The sequence below is a fragment of the Bombus huntii genome, unplaced genomic scaffold (assembly GCF_024542735.1).
Source record: "Bombus huntii isolate Logan2020A unplaced genomic scaffold, iyBomHunt1.1 ctg00000061.1, whole genome shotgun sequence".
In the NCBI taxonomy this organism is placed as follows: domain Eukaryota; kingdom Metazoa; phylum Arthropoda; class Insecta; order Hymenoptera; family Apidae; genus Bombus; species Bombus huntii.
The window spans coordinates 297,572-316,418 of record NW_026099322.1 but is presented as its reverse complement, the minus strand read 5'-3'; the positions used below and the strand labels follow the sequence as shown (position 1 = coordinate 316,418).

The following is an 18,847-nucleotide window of genomic DNA, read 5'->3' as shown; positions in this document are numbered from 1 at the left end:
CTATAAACTTTTTTTGAAGGCTCACCCAAATTGTCGCAACTTGATGCGATGTGTCCGTACTCCCTACATTTGAAGCATTTAGGTCCTCTCGACTTGCTCGGACACTCCGCACACACGTGCTCCGCATCACCGCAATTGTAGCATCGCGCCTTCCTCGCATCTCCAGATCGACCGGGTTCCTTGTTCCTCTCGGTTTCGGACAGCTTCGCCACCGGCTTTACCCTGCTACTCTTCGGCTCCTCAAATTTCGTCCTCATCTCCATATCTCTTCTTATCGCTTCGTAGCGCCTGAAACGCTCTTTTAATTGCTCGATATTCCTGGCTCCGTATAGCACAGTCTTGTTCGCGACCTCGTCGGGAATGCCTTGAATAATGTAGTCTATCAAGGATTGCGTATCAATCTTTCCTTGTTTTGCAATCCCGCACATGTGATACATATATTGTTGCAGACTCTCATCTGCTTTCTTCTTTCTATGGGATAACTCGCCATGTATCTGTTGGTCTCTTACTACATTTTCAAACTCATTCCTCAACGCCTTTTTTAGCTTTGCCCAGAACTTCGCGCATCGCTCTTGTCGTACGAAGGCCTGAGCGGAGCCTGCGAGTAATTTCTTAGCATAGGCCACCATGTGGGCGTCTGACCAACCCCACACTTCTGCCATTTCCTCGAAGTCTTCCACCCACTGATTTACACTCAGCAGATCATCCCCGCTGAATTTCTCTAATGAGTCTTCCACGTCTTTAAGACTCAACATCGAACCGACGCATACCTTCTGCTGATACTCATCGCGGTCCTGATACACCGCTCGCGTGCCTCTCCTGTATTCTCGCGCGCCTTGTTTATCGTCCTCGCCTTCACTTTCGTCGGAGCTCTCTTCTTCCGACGATACATCGTCTCCTTCTAGGGCCGCCTGTAGCCGCGCGCGTAGTTCGAATTTTCTTCCCGTTACCTTCAACCCCAAGCTAACGAGACGCGCTCTCAGCTCTTTCGTCCTCAGCTTCTCGAGGTCTTCCTCTCCCTCTTGACTGCGTTAGGCTCGACTGCTTGCTTCTTAGATCTCGCTGGTTTGTTGGTTCTTCGCCACGCTTCGAATCCTTAGGAGTAGATCGACCAGGTTTGCACGCTCTGTTCAACCTGGCAACCAGCACTGATCTCGCACCGGATATAGGCAGATTCATCTGTGCGAGCTTACTCCTCAGCTCCTCCAGCGTCAAATCCTCTTCATCCGACAATCGTTCGTCTTCAACGTTTGCCATTTTATTCTATTCTTTTCTACTCCCGCAGAAATAGCTCCGTTAAATCGTATCGTTTCTCTGTCTTATTCAATCCCGGACGAGCCCCCACTTGTAATATCGGAATATATTAATAATGGATTGAAAATACAGATATTAGTTAGACAGAGAAACGATGTTTGATTAACAGGAAAACTAAATGCAACGCTCGTATTTACAACAAATAACTTGACAACTATTTGGTAACTCTCTCTCTCTCTCTCTCTCTCTCTCTCTCTCTCTCTCACTAGCAACTCTAACACTCGACAACACTCGCAACTCAATTCTAACGATTCTATGCTTCGACGTCTCGATCAACTCTGATTCTCGCAACACGCACACTTTTCGATTCGCCTTGGATAGCGAAACCGTCCTTCTTCTAACGCGTTTTTAAAACGCGATGGCGCTATCACTTTCTAAAAGCGTCGTCTTTACATTTCCGATGGCCACGGGCACACCCGACTGCCAGATATACAATGTATTATAAGAGTATCATTACCATACTTTTCATGAAAAGAGCAATTTTTCTTGATAACTATACTCTGTAACATAGATTGAAGTCGCTGATTTGATTCCTCTGATATCGTTGTCTTATGAGAGTCTCGCCTGGTCTTGATTGGTTCTGTTGACTCTTATCGTTGTGAAAAATCGATTCGTTGTGTACCTTTTTTGTATAGAGAATTATTTTGTGGTAGAATATAATGTTGTAATATTTGTGGTCTTTACTTTACTAATTTTGTCACTGAGCCGCTCTTTGGTTCGTTGAGCGATTCATATTCCGCATATATTCCGTACTTGCTTCGCTTGGTACTTTTATAATTTTCGCAGTTACAATAAAAAATTTAATTCTTAACAGATTAAAGATTTAACCTCTTGCTTTATAGTGTACAATAATTTTTTTTTTTTTTTTTGTATAGGTTATGTGATCCATAGTTTGAGTAAGTAGTACACATATATATATATATATATATATATTTACCTGACAAGCTTTCATTTCAATCTATATTTAAGATTAATATTTTATCAGTTTCTGTTCGTAACAACATCGAAGTAGTCAATAAGTTTGAAGAGTATAATTAAGGAAGTTATGAAGCAAGAGGTTAAGAACAAATTCTGAAAGAGGTTATGTACAACTCAGTAGTACTGCTTTACATTACTTTGCGAATTACTTTTCAAGCATAAAAATAGTTTAACAGCCACTTATAGTTACTTCCTTACCATTACATTCATTAAATTCGTTTGATTTTGTAAACAAAATAACCACTCTGACCAGTCTCTTATTTAAAATAGAATTATTTTGTCATATATCCAACAGTTTACTTTCTCTTCGTAAATATTATTAATAATTTTATCAATTTCGTATACTTCCATCCTTCGTATAAGTGACAATGAATCAGAAGAGTTTCATAGCAATATTGAACAACATACAGTCAACTACAACACCATTAGATACATCCACCATACAGTCAACTACAACACCATTAGATAACAGCAATACAATAGATTATAATTTTCTACGTGTCATTGATTCATCATCATCATTTTCCATTTTTTTAGCATATGTAAAAACGTATCTGACGTAATCTTACCTCGCTCTTTGAGTACAAAAATCCATTCAAATGAAACAAAGGGAAAAGAAATAAGAAAACAAACACTCACATACGAATCTTCATTACATAACTGTATGTACTCCTCGAGGTATAATTACTCAGACACGTTACAGCGTACCTTCTTCGTTCCCTGATGGCTGATGTTGATCGTTGACGTTTATAATGAAAGAATTTCGTCAACGGCGCCATTTGGATCCTTGTTGAAAAATTAAAATAGCCGCAACAGCACCATTAAGCTCATCACCCAGAGTAGCTCTTGTTGCTGAGTCGTGGAGGAATTATTATCATCAACGACATAAACTATACCAGTTCCGGTCTTCAGATGGTCCAGGCACTCGAACTCGCAACATCGCTCTCCAACACGGAATTTCTTGCATGTCTGTAGTAAAAAGAAATCGATCAATTGTACAGATCAATCGTCACTCGACTGCTCGAGAATTCAGATCATCCAGAGAATAGAATAGAGACGTGGAAAAATGTAGTGCGATCATCGCAGTGGGAGGAAATAGGGGGATAGGGACCAAATGAATGAACGAGATGTTAAGGACAACTGACGATAAGTTCTTCTTTTGTCGAGAATTGCATGTTTGTGAATGATTTGTGGGTGGTTAGGTGGAGAGAATTGAAGAGTTTGGAGGTTTTGTTTTTTATTTATTTGTTGAAATTACAATCAATTCTCGCGTTGAGAATTTTCAGTAATTTTTCTGGCGTGGCGCAGTGACATGGCTGTTTATTTACAATAAGTTAATACTTATTATAGATAGGTATAATTTATAAGTATTATAAGTAAGTGCATATGCTTAATTTGGATAATTAAATGAATCTAACGTTTAGGTCTAGCGGGTAGTGCCTCTTCAGCCTGCGAATCTGGTCCATCGTATCGAGTAGTCCAGTGATTAGGGGGTTTCGGTGTTTCTTGACTCTTTTGCTATATCTGTCGCTATATTTTGCTATTTCCTCTTTGACTGTAGGTATCTTGAGGTCGCGATGGATGGTTTCGTTGGTAACATACCAAGGTGCGTCTATTAAGGCTCTTAGCGTTTTCGATTGGAATCGTCGTAGTATTTCGATGTTGGAGTTACTTGCTGTTCCCTATAGTTGGATTCCGTAGGTCCAGACAGGTTTTATTACGGTCTTGTAGAGGGTAATTTTATTCTGTATGTTTAGTTTGGAGCGTCGGCCCGTGAGCCAATAGAGTTTTTTTAGTTTGTCCTTTAGTTGCTTCGTTTTATCTGAGATGTGTGTCTTCCACGTTAGTCTCCTGTCCAGGGTCATGCCCAGGTATCGGACTGTGTCCCTGCTAGGAGCTGTTGCATTGTTGATGGTGACCTGGGGGCAGGTTTGTTTTCGAAGCGTGATGGTTACATGTGAGGATTTCTTTTCGTTGACTTTGAAGCCCCATTTGTGAAACCACTTTTCCATGGAGTCGAGACTTCGCTGGAGAGTGGATGAGGCTATTACCGGGTCTGCGTGGGTAGCTAATAGCGCTGTGTCGTCTGCAAATATCGCTATTGTTATATCGTTTGATATAGGTAGGTCGGCAGTGTAGATGGAGTACAGTAGGGGTCCGAGGACACTACTTTGGGGTATGCCGGCTTCTATTGGGAATGTTGCGGAAGTGGCGTCTAGGCATTTAACCATGAATTGTCTATTGGTTAGATAAGATTTTAGGATGGAGTAGTAGGGGTGAGGTAGGATCTTTTTAAGCTTGTATAGTAGCCCTTCATGCCATACTTTGTCGAATGCCTGTTGGATGTCTAGGAAAACCGCTGAGCAATATTTTTTCTTTTCGAGTGTTTGGCTGATCGTATGAGTTAAGCGGTGGATTTGCTCTACTGTAGAATGATGTTTTCGGAAGCCGAATTGGTGATCTGGGAGTGTTTTCAAGTTCTCTAGGATTGGAAGGAGTCGGTTCGTGAGCATCTTCTCGAATAGTTTGGACAGGGTAGGTAAAAGACTGATTGGGCGATAGGAGCAGGTTTCGTGTATCGGTTTACCGGGTTTAGGGATGAGGGTAATCAATGAGATTTTCCAAGCCTTAGGATAGTGTTCCAGGCGAAGGATAGCATTAAAAATCGATGTGATGAGTGCTATCCCTTTTGTGGGAAGTTCCTTGATTGCTCTATTGCCTATTAGGTCGTGTCCTGCTGCTTTCTTGGGGTTTAGGCGACTGATTGTTTCTATAGTCTCAGCAGAGGAGAAGGGTTCGATAGGAGGGGACATTTGGAAGGGGGTGTGTAGGTATTCAGTAACGTCCGCGGCGGCTTGGGGGGAATGGGGTTTGAATACTTTTGACAAGTGTTTTGCAAACAGGTCGGCTTTTTCTATAGGGCTCCGCGCCCATCCACCTTGCGGACGGCGGATAGGTGGGATTATTTGTGGGGGGCGTGTGAGTTTCCTGGAGGCCTTCCATAGTGAGTAGTTGGCGTCGGCTGTGGGGGATAAGCTGGCGAGGTATTTATGGAAACAGTCGTTTTTATAGTTTGTTAAGGTTCTGGATAGTTTTCTAGTTGCGTTGTTAAGTTTGCGTTTGTCCTCCGGTGTTCTGTGGGTCTGCCATACTCTTCTTAGTCTACGTTTTTCTGCTATTTTTTTTAGTATGTATTGTGGATATTCTTGTTTGCTGTTAGTTGGCTTTGTCGGTGTGGAGAGGCGGATTGCGTTTATTATGCTCGTGTTTAAGTATTCCGTGGCTGCTTCGATATCTTCCTTTGTTTTTAGTGGGGTGAAGGCTGAGGTTGAGTGTGTAAAGACTTCTCTGAAGAGCTGCCAGTTGGTGTGTTGGTTGTGAATGGAGCCATTAGGTGTACTCTCGATGATTGTTGAACTGACTGTTGCTATCACGGGAGAATGATCAGAGGAGAGATCGGCCGAGGAGTTGATCTGGACGTGTCTTGATGGGATATTTTTAGTTATGAAGAAGTCGAGAAGGTCGGGTATTTTGTTGGTGTCAGTGGGCCAGTATGTGGGTTCGTATGTGGTGAGGTAGTTGAGGTTGTTGTTTATTATGCTGTTTAAGAGGTTTTTGCCTCTTTCTGTAACCAGTCTGCAGCCCCATTGGATGTGCTTGGCGTTATAGTCTCCTCCAACTATGAATCTATTGCCCAGGGTGTCCAGGAAGTTATCAAAGTCTTCTTTGGCGATGGAGTGTCTGGGAGGGCAGTATACCGCTGAGGTGGTGATTGAGCCATGACAGTCTTCTATTGCTACGTTTGTTGCTTGGAGGTAGTCTTTCTGGAATGATAGAAGTTCGTAGTGCTTAATACTTGCTTTGATTATTATTCCGGTGCCACCGTGGGCCTTTCCGCTGGGGTGTTGGGTATGGTAGAATTTGTAACCATTTATTTTCAGGTAGCTCTTGTCGGTGAAGTGGGTTTCCGATACGAGCATTACGTCGATTTGCTGGTGTTTTAAGAAGAGTTCTAGTTCAAGTTTGTGTTGCGCTAGACCGTTGGCGTTCCAGAGTGCTATGCGCCTTGGTTTTATTTTGAGTCGGGGCGTGCTAATTTTTCCACGATGAGTGTTAGTAGCGATAGCAAGTGATTTATTTGCTCCGATTGTTTCTCTATTAGCTTTTCAAGCCTTGGGGAGTTGTCTGTGTTAGGTGAGTTGGGGACACTGTTTTGGGGAAGATTCCTTTGGCTGTTCGGGTTATTTTGGATGCCTTGTACTGCTTGGGCATAGGAGGTTGAGGTGGAGATGAATTTGGTAGGACTGGGTGTTTGGTTGGTTGAGGGGGTTGGGGTAGTCGTGAATTTCGGCGGGCTGGGTGTTTGGTTGGATACCTCTTTTGCTCTGAGCTTAGGGTACCTGTTCGTGTATAGTGTTTTATATGCTGGGCAGCCTTTGTAGTTGGCAGGGTGGTCCCCTTGGCAGTGGATGCATTTCGCTGGGGTTTCCGGTGATTTGGCGCACTGGTCAATGGAGTGAGTGCCTGCGCATTTAACGCAGCGGAAAGTATGGTTGCAGTATTTCTGCATATGACCTTACCTTTGGCACCTTTTGCATTGCACTATTTCTTTTTTCACGAGCGGTGGTTCGATCTTTACTATCGCGTTCATTAGGCGACTGATGTTATAGATTTCTTTATTGTTCGGCTTTTGTTTAATGTCTAGGAAGAATAAGGATAACGGGTCTTTCGAGACTCTATGCCTTATATTACTTACGTCGATGACTTCGTGGCCGAGTTTTGAGAGTTCGTATTTGAGTTCGTCTATGTCTGCTGAGTGGTGTATGTTTCGTAGGACCACCCGGAAAGGCCTTTCCTGTTTGAGTTGGTAGGTGTGGAAGTTGGCGTTCAGGGTCCTGAGTGTCTTGGTGAGTTTTCTGTAAGCTTCTGGGTTCGTCGGCAGTATTTTTACTTTATTGTTACTTATCTTAAGGTTATATTCCTCCTTGCAGATATCTCTCTCTAGGGACTTGATCATTGTCTGTATGTCGATGACGTCGTCCACAAATATTGGTGGGGGAGGGGGGATTCTCTGTGAGTGTTGGTTTGGTGGCGGTTCTACGATTTCCATGGCGTCGTTTGAGGATTCCAATACGGCGAACCTGTTGTGAGTGTTTATTTGCGTTGTTGTTTCTATTTTCCTTTTCTTTGTAGTATTAGCGTCGTTAGTGCGGAGAGTTCTGCTACACTTCTGCCACGGGGGAGGTAGCGCGGGGTAGCTGCGAGTCTGCTCCGGAGAGCCTGGTCGCGACTGCTGGGCCATCATCGAGCTAGTTAATTCGGAATGAACAACTAGTCGTGAGGCTATGAGGCTAGTATTCGGGTTGGGGTTAGGTGCGTGGGATTTTCTTCTCCCTAAAGGGTAAGGGACACTTGGCTGTGTTCTCTTTCGACGGTTGGGCGACACGTGTTGTTTTCGGACTACGCTGGGCACTAAAGACACGTCTGCACGCTTCGGCACTCCACAGCGAACTGAGTTTGGAGGTGACTGGAAGAGTGTTTTGGGCAAGGTAGATTGCAGAATGGTTGCGGTAGCATTGTGTTAATTATGGGTTTGTACATGTAATCTTTGTATGTATCACTACATACAACCAAACGTATATTTTTAATAATACATCAGAGTTTTAGTCATTTCATAGCTATAAATTTTATACTCTATAATCTTGACGTTTTATTTCACAGAAGCGTTTGAATATCCATAAAAATTAAATGAACCAATGTATTCATTATCTTATAGAGAAGATATATTATTTTTAATTATGTTCCAATTATTTATCATGATCCTGATTTCCTTATTCTGAAAATTTGAAAGGAAGTTTTGTAGTTTGATACTTTCAGCGACAAAGGGTCAATATTGCTTTAGTATATTTCGTCACATATACATGCATATCTATATGTCGGAGATGAAAGGACACCGGAACCTTTGGATAGCCCCGCAACATTGCAATCTAAAGTCTACTATAACTGTAACTAAACTATTGTAGTTATTCAATCCGATTGTAATTGTTCGAGATTAGTGACGGTGAGCTTTGGCTCGAGGTGACAGTCTGTCGCCCAACGTAGCCGCGGTCAAGGGATGAACGCTTTGCCTAACAACAGGTATCGAGTAATTCTATAGCTCTCCTTAAAAGAAATATTCGTGGCGACACGCGACAATAAACATTCCAACGGTTTCTGTCCCGTGGCTCGCCACACGCAGACCCTATTCTTCGAGTAAGATGATTGCCAGATGTCGATGCGTCTCCGCAGTACATGTTCGGCTAGCCCGAGGGCCCGTTATAAATCTTAAGGTTTAGTTAACTAAAGTCCTTCAAACAGACAAACAGTCTTTGTCCCAACTACGGGAAGATAGGGGAAACATATTTTTCAACGAGCGGCGTCTCCCACTAGCAACTTTCCCTCGAGGGCGGCTAGCATCTTTTTCTAACCACCGATATGGAGATTGACCAATTAGCAGCAACGCCAATTTCCCTTACTTTCTGAACGAAGGCTTTTCTCGACGAATCCGATGATCTCGTGTCCTTAGACACACCCCATTATAGTTTTCCTCTGTGGCATCATCGGGACGAGAAAGGCATTCTCTCGCTCGCGATCTCACTGATGAAAGGAGTAACTCTTTACGACCAGTGAATATTACGCGTCCGACTTAGATTTTGTGAGTACGTTCATCTATCATCCCGTCGGCCGCGGATTCGTTATTGAACCTAGGATCATTGTCATTAGTTTCTCGAGTACCTAACTACCACGGTTACTTGTCCGGTTCTATAATAATCGTATTTGCACTAGTCAATGTCTTCTCTATTGCATAACGACAACGTGTAACCCAAACGCAGATTCGTTTCAAGCCCCTAACCCTAATTCTAATGTAAACCCTACATATATGATATGTAATTTATAAACAGAATTCATTGTAATGATATAGATAGATTTCTTAGATAGTTAAAGAAGGTAGTTGTTCGCAATCATGCACTTGACAACATATTCAAAAGTCATTGAAATCGGAAAAGACGTTACGGTTCTATAGTTTCACCCAATCAATATTTATTAATCATAAACGAAGTAGCTATAAATCTTGACAATTCCCAGTTAAACTTAAAATAATTATTGCATTTTTAAAAATAATGAAAATTTATTATTTGCATAAGCGATCTAATGATCATTCTTGCGTTCTTCATTGTAAATTAAAATAAATAAATTATACACTTTACTTTGTACCGCTTAGGACTGAATTATAACTTTACCGAAACAGTGCAAAGCATTCTTTAAAATTCTCTAAAATTCATTTGTATTCATCTCATTTATATACATATATTTATACATATGTTGAGTTGATAGTAAAAAGTACTTCAATGGAAATTATTTAATAATAATAATTATCTACTGTGCCCTGTTCTTTAAGGATTAAGTATGTAGTAGTTCCTGTGCTCACAGTTAGAAAATAAATTATCTATCTTGTCTTGTGCGTTCGGTTCCTCATTGTGTCTTTTGATGCCGTTGATGACACATATCACTTCATAGTGAAAAAGCAACATTCAATCACGGACCAGCAACATACTCGAAATCTTATAAGGAAATTCAAGAAATTCAAAATAAAATAGAGTCGAACTCAATCCTAAAATCAAATGGAGTTATTACTACTCGACCGAACTATTTTCAATCAACTCTCATTGAGAATTATAAGTAAATTCTTTTGGCGTGGTACTGTAACAAGCAAAATTTAACATAATTTTGAGACGAAACGCGAAAGTAAATCGATAAAAAGGAGGGAGGGTTATATTTCCACTTTCCTTCTTGAAAATAGGCCGAAATCACATTGAAGCGGATCAAATAGTACATATATACAATTACATAGTCAAATAAATACTAACAAAAGGGAAGCCAGCACCAATACCTTGGGCCTTGATATATGTTGACAAGGACACACTTCTGATTAACTTCCAGAAGATTTTAGCCATCACTCGTTAGTCCTTAAAAATTTATGAACAGAAGCATATTGCTACTACTATGTACAGCGTGTTAAAAAATTTATTTGTCAAAAAAGTGGAACGCCAAATTTCCTGAATGTTGAAATGGTTACCACTTCTAAGAAAATTCTACATCTGGTCTTTTTAGTTTTCTCAAGCACTGAAGCCATTGACAGCGCGTAGACAAAAGACTGCGACGAAGTCAGGCCATAAACAGTAGACAGGCGACGTTGGCTTCGGGGTTTTCAGTTATTGGGTAATGTCACGACCGGCATACTTCAAATCCGACGGACTGACGATAGAGATAAAGATGTGGCGGCACTCGGCGACAATGTATATCGCTGAAGTGCCTAATGAACCATCAACATCCCAACGGTCCTTCCACCGAAGGTTCTAGAAGAAAGAGCACGTGGCAACGATCGCGGACGCCTAGCAAATGCATGGACGGTGGGGTTGTTGAGGGATGACAAAAGAAAGTAATCGGATCCGATCGAAAGTAAAATCATAAGAGTCAGTCTTAGAAAGTCACGCCTAGAGTTCGGAAGTAGATTGTAAAGTGTATTGATGTTAGAAAAAAAATAAAGTTTTCTTTTTTATTTTTACCTCAAATTCCTTTTTTTATTTTGTTATTTTACGTGACAAGAGCGTCGCTTCGCGGTGAACCTTTAAGGAGTAGCATGCTACGGAGATCGAGTATAAAATCGAGGAAAAGCGAAAACTCGATCACAGAGGTCGAAAAGCTGTAGCGAAACGTTCACCACGAAGTACAATATTTGTCGCGTTGATCTCGAGCAAAGAATCTTTAGTCTTCCAAAAACGTGCAATACATGTATTAGAGTAAGACAAGTTACTGAATCCAGGAATCTTAAATTCCACCGTCATTAATATTCATTATCACAAAACAGCGGATTTTTACGCAATTATGGGTGATTCGAAGATACGAAAATTTATAGAATGCGTATGACGCAAAATTTTGTAAAATATCCAAAAGTACAGCACTATCGATGATATTTAATGGATAGAAACATACTTTTGCCCAAGTCCTTTCGATTGTATCAAATCTTTCAATTGTATTATTGTATCCACGAAAATATGCATTTGCATAAAGATCCGCAATGCAATTATCATCGCAATTTTTCATCAACAATGATTGATTAAAAATTCAATCATTAGGCGAGCGAATAAAAATTAGAGTAAGAACGTAGGTTAAAATAATTGTCGTAAATTGTCGTGGGTAGTTAATGTTAAAAATTAGTACTTTCCTTTGTTATAAAAGTTCCTGAAATTGTTCGTACAAAAGCTCCATCTTATAGAATATAGTGCAATAATCGTTATACTAGTAAAATAATAACATCATAAATATACAAAATATATTAACGAGATGAAAATAATATGGACAACGTGGTGTGTGGCCACGAGTTTTGTACATATGTACGTGTAAGTATTTGTAGATCGATTAGCAATCGCAGAGACCTCGTGCGCATGTCACGCGACGAGATAGCGCGATTATTTTTATTATGATGTAAATCGTTCTTAGATGTTTTGTAATAAAACTTGCCAGTAAAACCTTCCCTGGATTCTGCTAATAGTTCTTCACCACTTGTTCCTTAGTCGATTGAATTAACGATACAAATAAGTATGAGATTATCTTAGGAAATCTCATTAATATTTTTGTCGACATCTGCGACGTAAAAGCGGGGTAATAATATTTTGAAGTTTTGACGACGCGTTGCTTACTATAGATATTGTCTGTACAGGATTCATCAATTTTTAGAGAGCCTAGTCTCGCCGAGATGGAGATAATCCTCTTTAAAGCTGAACGTTTTAACACGTAATCCCACTAGCAAGCCATTGCAAAAATGATATTTCGATTAATGATGGAAAATCGCTTTTGAAGACAGAAAAATCTTCTTCGAAGGAAAAATTTGACCTAAATCTTTCGAATAAAATTAACGTAAAATCTGTGTTACGCCACGAGGCTTACCACAGGCTGTATTTTCTAACCGTCGCTCGCGGCCCTACAGTGTCGCAGGCAGATCGCCCTATCTGCCCGTCGGATCATATACAATGTATCGACGAGAGCATAGTTGTTGCCAAGCAGCGAGCTCTAGAAACGTCGATTTTTGACCGTTACGTTTTTCACGCAAGAAGAGGCATACGTGATCATAGGCGCGAGCGGTGGCGTGACCCGAGCATAGTGGGGGTCATCTTCCAAATGAGACAAAGGAATAATCGAAGGGGATCAGTTCCTTCTGACGAGTCAAACGTGACACTTCGACAAATCTGACGAGCAAACGAATTTATCTAGAGATATCGTAAAGTCGAGTCAAATTTCTGTAACATATTCATCATATTATTGTAAAATATATCACTCTATGTTAACCTGTTAATACAGTGTTACATTCATTAAACCACCTCTGTTGTCTTAACCGAAACAGGGGAACGACTATTTCGCGGCGTCGATTAACATAGTCGTCGCGAGAATTTACGCCTCTCGCTGACGCGTCCTCGCGACCGCATCTCTCCGCGAACGGTCGTACCAACTGTAACAAAGCATTTATTGACAAATTTAATATCTTTCTCCATAATCTCCATAAATCTGCAATACCCTTCCTTTGTATTTGTGTGCGTTATTGAATTGAATAAGACACCGATATAACAAGTTATAAATCACAGTTTATTCCAACAACGTCTCTCCGCGAACGGTCGTAACAATCTGTATATAAAATCGATAATTTCAGCATTCAACATGCTGTATATTATAATGCCAAGTTCACGTTATGTTCATAAAGAGTACAGAGATAATCTTCCAAGAAATTTCTCCCTAGAAGTGCTTGAAATCTCTTCTTGAAGAATCTTAGAAATGCGCGAAGAATATTCCAATTTCAGAGTGTTTCGAGAAATATCGTCGAGCTGCAAATACCTGGAATTCGAATCGCAGCGAGTATTCGACGTATGCGTGGGAGTCGTTCGTGCTGTTACAGTGGAGAAACATGTTTTTGTTTTTACGGAGGTACAATTCAAGACTAATTGTAGATGTAACGCGATTTAAAGCTATAATAAGCGTGGAAAAACCATTCGCGATCGGCCAATTACTTTTTCCACTGTCAATTTATTAATTACGATTGCTTCTGAAAGTTTTCCTACGCGTAACTGCTAAACGAGAATTTTCCCATAGATCCCAGAAATTTCGTACACTTACTTTGCCATACCAGCTACCACAAGCAACCAAGAAAATATCGATGTCTTAATTTTCGCAACTTTCAGACATTCTTGAAATTTAGATAAATACAAATACAAATGCAAAACAATGCCGTTATAGATAAATACAAAAATTTCGAAGTTTTCCGCTTCTCAGAGAAATTTTGCTTGCATGTGTACGCAGTGCTCAGAAACTCGGCAGATTTAAGCCTAAAAGGATTAAAATTCGATGAAAAGATTACGAGATAATAAACTTCAAAGTCGATTACCACGGAAGTTTACATCGTGTGAAAGATTAAAAGGAATATTCTGACGAGCAGCTCTTAATAGTTTCAGCGTCTAATCCTCTAAAAACGTGACATTAATTGTTCGTGCCAAAGAGGCAGCTACGAATTGCAAAATATCGCGAGAATTCGATCTCGACGGGCGTAGAAAAGGCAGGGGCGGGAGAACAAAGGAGGATAACGTCTCAGATTTAAAAATGCGCTTGTCACATGATTTTTAAAACTTGTTTTTTTCGGTATCTAAAGCACACTTACAAACACGATTTTTTTTTTTAATTCGGTGAGCCGCGGAGAGCTGAATACGACTTTCGTATGGAAAGTCACGAAGGTACGATACGTTATATTTTTGCGAACTACTTACTTCATCTAGTCGGTTTTTTTCTTCTTTTTTCTTGAAGGAACGCATGGTTCTATATCGCTCTCTTTCTCTTCTTCTTCTTCAATGTAATTTTCACGTAGGAGACTTATCCGCCTCAAGTACGTATTATAATCTTTTATTGTAGACCATCGACGAAATGATTCTTCTCGATACCGTTTAGTAGCATCGTTATGGAAAATTCTTCTCTCTTCTCATTTTAATTCCCTTAACAGTCAATGGAATCCGATGCTATGCGCACAGCTACGTACGTGCAGTGCTATATCATCTCTACTCCATAAATATCGTTCACTGCCCCAATGTTAAGGTTCAACATACGAGAGTTCGCGACCTTTATCGTAGTTTCTGTCGCTAATTAATATTAACGTGATGCAATCTGAAGCGACGAGTAATGAATATGCCCCTCTAGCGTGACGAGTTATCAATCATACATGTTACGAGACGATTGTACCATTATTCGGTGCCAACTAGTAAGGTTGCGGAGAAGCATGATGTCGACGACAGACGAGATTAATCTTACTGATTGCAGTCTTGACACAGACACGCACATATGTAAATGGGACACTTGTAAAGTTTCTATCACGATCGTTGTATTCTTTTTTTGCTTACGTAAAATGTGAAAGGCATTGTGACTCGTTTGCGATCATTGATAGTTTGTTTGGTGAGTGTGCTGTTATGAGTGGGATTAGTAGATGAAAAGATGATTTAACGTGGCGATTTTTATGATTGTAAATATTGACATCTTTTGACGCCGATTTGTATGTTTTTTTAATATTAATGTAATATCGTGATATAATGTGTTTACAAAGAGTGGACAATAGAGATGTTAATCAGACAGAAAAAGACGATTGTTGTTCAACCTGAACTATTCACGCCAAACGCACAGAAAACAGCGCAATCCACACTCTCTCGGCAACGCCACTCGCAACCTCTGTCTCCGCTCAGCTCGCACTCGGCTCCTCGACTCGCACTCTGCTTTTCGACTAACGCTCTGGCCGTTGCCGCATTCTGTTGTCTTTTTCCTAGGCCCACCGCACACGTGTTCTGCAGGCGCTCGTGGCCAGGGTCACGTAGGTCTTTTCCACGAAACTATGCACTTGAAAAGACCGATGACACATTGATGGGCCCGACGACGCCTCGGCTCTCGCGACATTGTTCATAGTTCGCCCGATATTTCTTAGGCCTTTCGTCCACGATACTACACTCGGCCATCCTGCAATAACATCTGCCCTCAGATGTTGCGCTCGCTCTCGCTATCGTCTGATGCGTCATCTTCGGCGTTCAGGACCCAGGGTTTCATGAAATCTGCAGTCGTCGAGGTGTGCGCGGGCCCCTCATGCTCCCCTACTTTCTCCACAGTGTAGCGGTCATTTCACATGGCTCGCGCGACCCGGTACGGACCTAAAAATCTGCCCCCGAGTTTTAACCCTGCGCCGAACTGCGTTCTCTTTATGGCGACAAGGTCCCCCCTTCGATACTGCTTCGCGCTCTTTTTTCTTTTATTGTAACTTCGACGATTCTCCTCTTGAGTTGCGGCGATCTTCCTCTTCGCGTCCTCACGTAGCTTGCGACGTTGTTCTTCAAACCTCGAGGCCCACTCTTCGTCGATCAGCTTTCTAACCTTCGCCTCTTCCCTGACTTGCATTTCGACCCCGACCAGTAGCTGGAAAGGAGTCTTCCCTGTGCTTCTGTTTACGGTGGAATTTAGGTGTTTCTGAACCTGATCGACATGCTTATACCAGTCATCGGGTTTAGGGGCAGTCAGTTTAGTTAGTAATGGTATGAGGGTCCTGTTTATCCTCTCCACCTGCCCGTTCCCCCTCGGCGCCCCCGTCGTGATTAATGAATGCTTTATGTTTTCTCCTTCGCAATACTCTCGGAAAGCGTTGGACGTGAACGCTGTTCCCCGATCGGAGATGATTCGCCGTGAATTCCCAAAAATAGCCGCTTGCTTCCTCAGTCGGTCGACAACATCAGCGGTATTAGTAGACCTGGTGGGATAAAGCCACGTGAACTTCGTGAACGCATCCACCACTACAAAGATGTGCGCGTATCTCTTCTTTGTAGCTGTCATGGGGCCCACATGATCAATATGGTAAGTATCTAACGGCGTGTCGCCTTTGTCCAGCGGATTAAGATATCCCTCTTGCCTGCCTGACTTCCGTTCGGCTAGGATACAGTCGAGACAGTTGGATACCACGCGTTCGACCTTTTCGCGCAACCCCTTGAACCAGAAGTCCTTCTTGACCATAGCTTCGGTTTTGGTAACCCCGAAATGCCCACGCTCGTGCGCTTGCCTGACTACTTGCGTCTGCATCGCCTTCGGTACTACTATTAGCACATCGTCCTTACACTCCTTATACAAAATATCGTTTCTTATCACGTACCCATCGGCCTGACTGCACGTTGCGGCGTCCAAAATCCTACGGACTTCAATGTCCTCGTTCTGTGCCCTTCTCAACCGTGCAATCAGCCCGTCTTCACTCTCCGTTACATACATAGTGCTCGGCAGGGGGTTCCTACTCAGAGCATCTACATGCTGCATACTTTTTCCCGGCCGATGACATACTTGATACTTAAACTCGCCTAGCAACAAGGCCCATCTAGCCACACGCACACACAAGTCTTTCTTTCTCATCGTCATGGCGAACGCTTGACAATCCGTAACAATAGTAAACGGCACACCTAACAGATATACCCTGAACTTCTTCAACGCTTTTACTATTGCTAGCACCTCTAGTTCGTAGCTGGTGTACTTCGCTTCTGCGGGAGTTGTTTTTCCGCTGGCAAAGTAGACTGGATGGAATTTACCGTCGTTCAGATCCAGTTGCATTAATATTGCTCCGTAACCCTCTGCGGACGCGTCAGTATGCAACTCGGTCTCTGCGCCTATTCTATAGAGTGTTAAAACAGGCCCGCTGGTAAGCGCTGCTTTCAAAGTTCCGAAAGCTTCTGATTCCCGATCCCCGAACTTGAAGTCTATCCCCTTTTCCAACAGATCGGTTAAGGGTTTGGCAATCTTCGCGTAACCTCTAATGAATTTTCGGAAATATCCTGTAAGCCCCAAAAAACTCTGGACTTTTCTAACCGATGTTGGCTTGGGAAAGTTTGCAACGGCCTTAGTTTTATGAGCGGACGGCTTTATGGTGTTTCCCGAGACCATGTGTCCCAAATACTCGATTTCCCTCTGCATAAAACGACATTTTTTCCAATTTATGACTAGCCCATACTGCCCAGTTAATTCTACGACCATTTGCAGGCGCTCCCATGCCTTCTCTAAATTCTTCGCAAGGATAATGATATCGTCCATGTACACGATGACAATACCCTTATCCATCAGTTCTTTGTAGATCTTCGATATGTACTTTTGGAAGACAATAGGGGAAATTTTCAGACCAAACGGCAACTTCAGAAATTCGTATTGCCCCGTGGGCGTAACAAAAGAGGTGTACTTCTGGCTATCCTTGTCTAGACTTACGTGGAAAAACCCATTTTTTAGATCTATTGTTGTAAAAAGCTGGGCGCCCTGCAACGCGTCTAAAACGTCTTCAATTAACGGCAACGGAAAATGCGGACACTCAATGAGTTCGTTAAGCTCACGAAAATCGACGCAAACCCTGATGGAGCCATCTTTCTTTCGGACTACCGCTATCGGGCTCGCATACTCCGAGTCTGACGGTTTGATGACACCCTCGTTTGTCCACGCTTCCATCAGATCATCTACTTCCTTTCTTTCCGACGGCGCCAGTCTTCGCGGTCTTCGCGCTACCGGTTTGTCGCTTTTCAGAACTATTTTCGCGGTTATCCCGACGTCTCTCTTCTTCTCCGGCCTATACCCTTTAATAATATCTCGAATCGCTTCACGATAATGCGGTTCTCGTACATGCGACAAGTCGATCTCGTCGGATTGTTCTATCGCGTTTATCCTCAGTACATCCGGCGCGTCCTCGTGACCGTCGGTCTGATCGTCGAGTCGTAAAAATGTCACCTCGCCCCGTTTGACTCGCAACTCTACCTGGTCTAAAAAATCGGTACCTAAGAGTAGACTGTGTCTTGTCATTACCTTATTCGAGACAACATGCAGGGTGACAGTAAAGTCGTACCCGTCGACCGTCATTACCCTTGTAAACTCGCCCCAGGTACTATTGCCAGCGGAACCAAAACCATCAAACCTAAGTTTGCAGTTTCCTAACCTCGCATACTCATCCGCCCGTATGAACGTAAGGTCACTACCTGTATCCACTAACGAGACAAACCTGCAGCCATCTATCGACACGTCCTTCACGTACTTCTTCCTCCCCGGTCTTGAGATTACGTAAGTCTTTACTTGTCGCGCTGTACAATTCGCCGCCACATGTCCAAACTCGTTGCATTTGAAACACTTCATACCTTTTCCTTTCTCCGGGCACTTAACCCTTAGATGATCCTCACTACCGCAAATGGAGCATCTTCTTTTCTTCATTGCGTCTACAAATTGACTGGGCTTCCCGTTCTTCTGGGTTTTAGCCGGCTTCACAATCGACTTTGCTCTGCGATTCTTCTGCTCTTCGTACATCACTAACCTCTTCCTCAACTCTTTGATTGACGTAGCGCCGTACAATACAGCCTTATTGTTCTCGCCGTCTATTATTCCATCCACTATGTATTCCACCTTTGCTTCCTCCTCCATGTCCACATGGCTGGCTATTTCG

At 42.2% G+C, this 18,847-nt stretch overlaps 1 long non-coding RNA gene across 2 annotated transcripts; it reads right to left on the bottom strand.

Annotated features, from left to right (window-relative positions):
* Positions 1-2,071: 2,071 nt before the first annotated feature.
* On the bottom strand, positions 2,072-15,389 carry LOC126876001 (uncharacterized). Of its 2 annotated transcripts, XR_007693859.1 has the most exons (4): positions 15,017-15,389; positions 2,862-3,261; positions 2,491-2,742; positions 2,072-2,385 (listed from the first exon to the last, which is right to left on the bottom strand). It is a non-coding gene; the product is annotated as an uncharacterized LOC126876001 (long non-coding RNA). The 2 variants fall into 2 exon arrangements; XR_007693858.1 differs by having other exon boundaries at positions 2,072-2,742; positions 15,017-15,381.
* Positions 15,390-18,847: the final 3,458 nt, after the last annotated feature.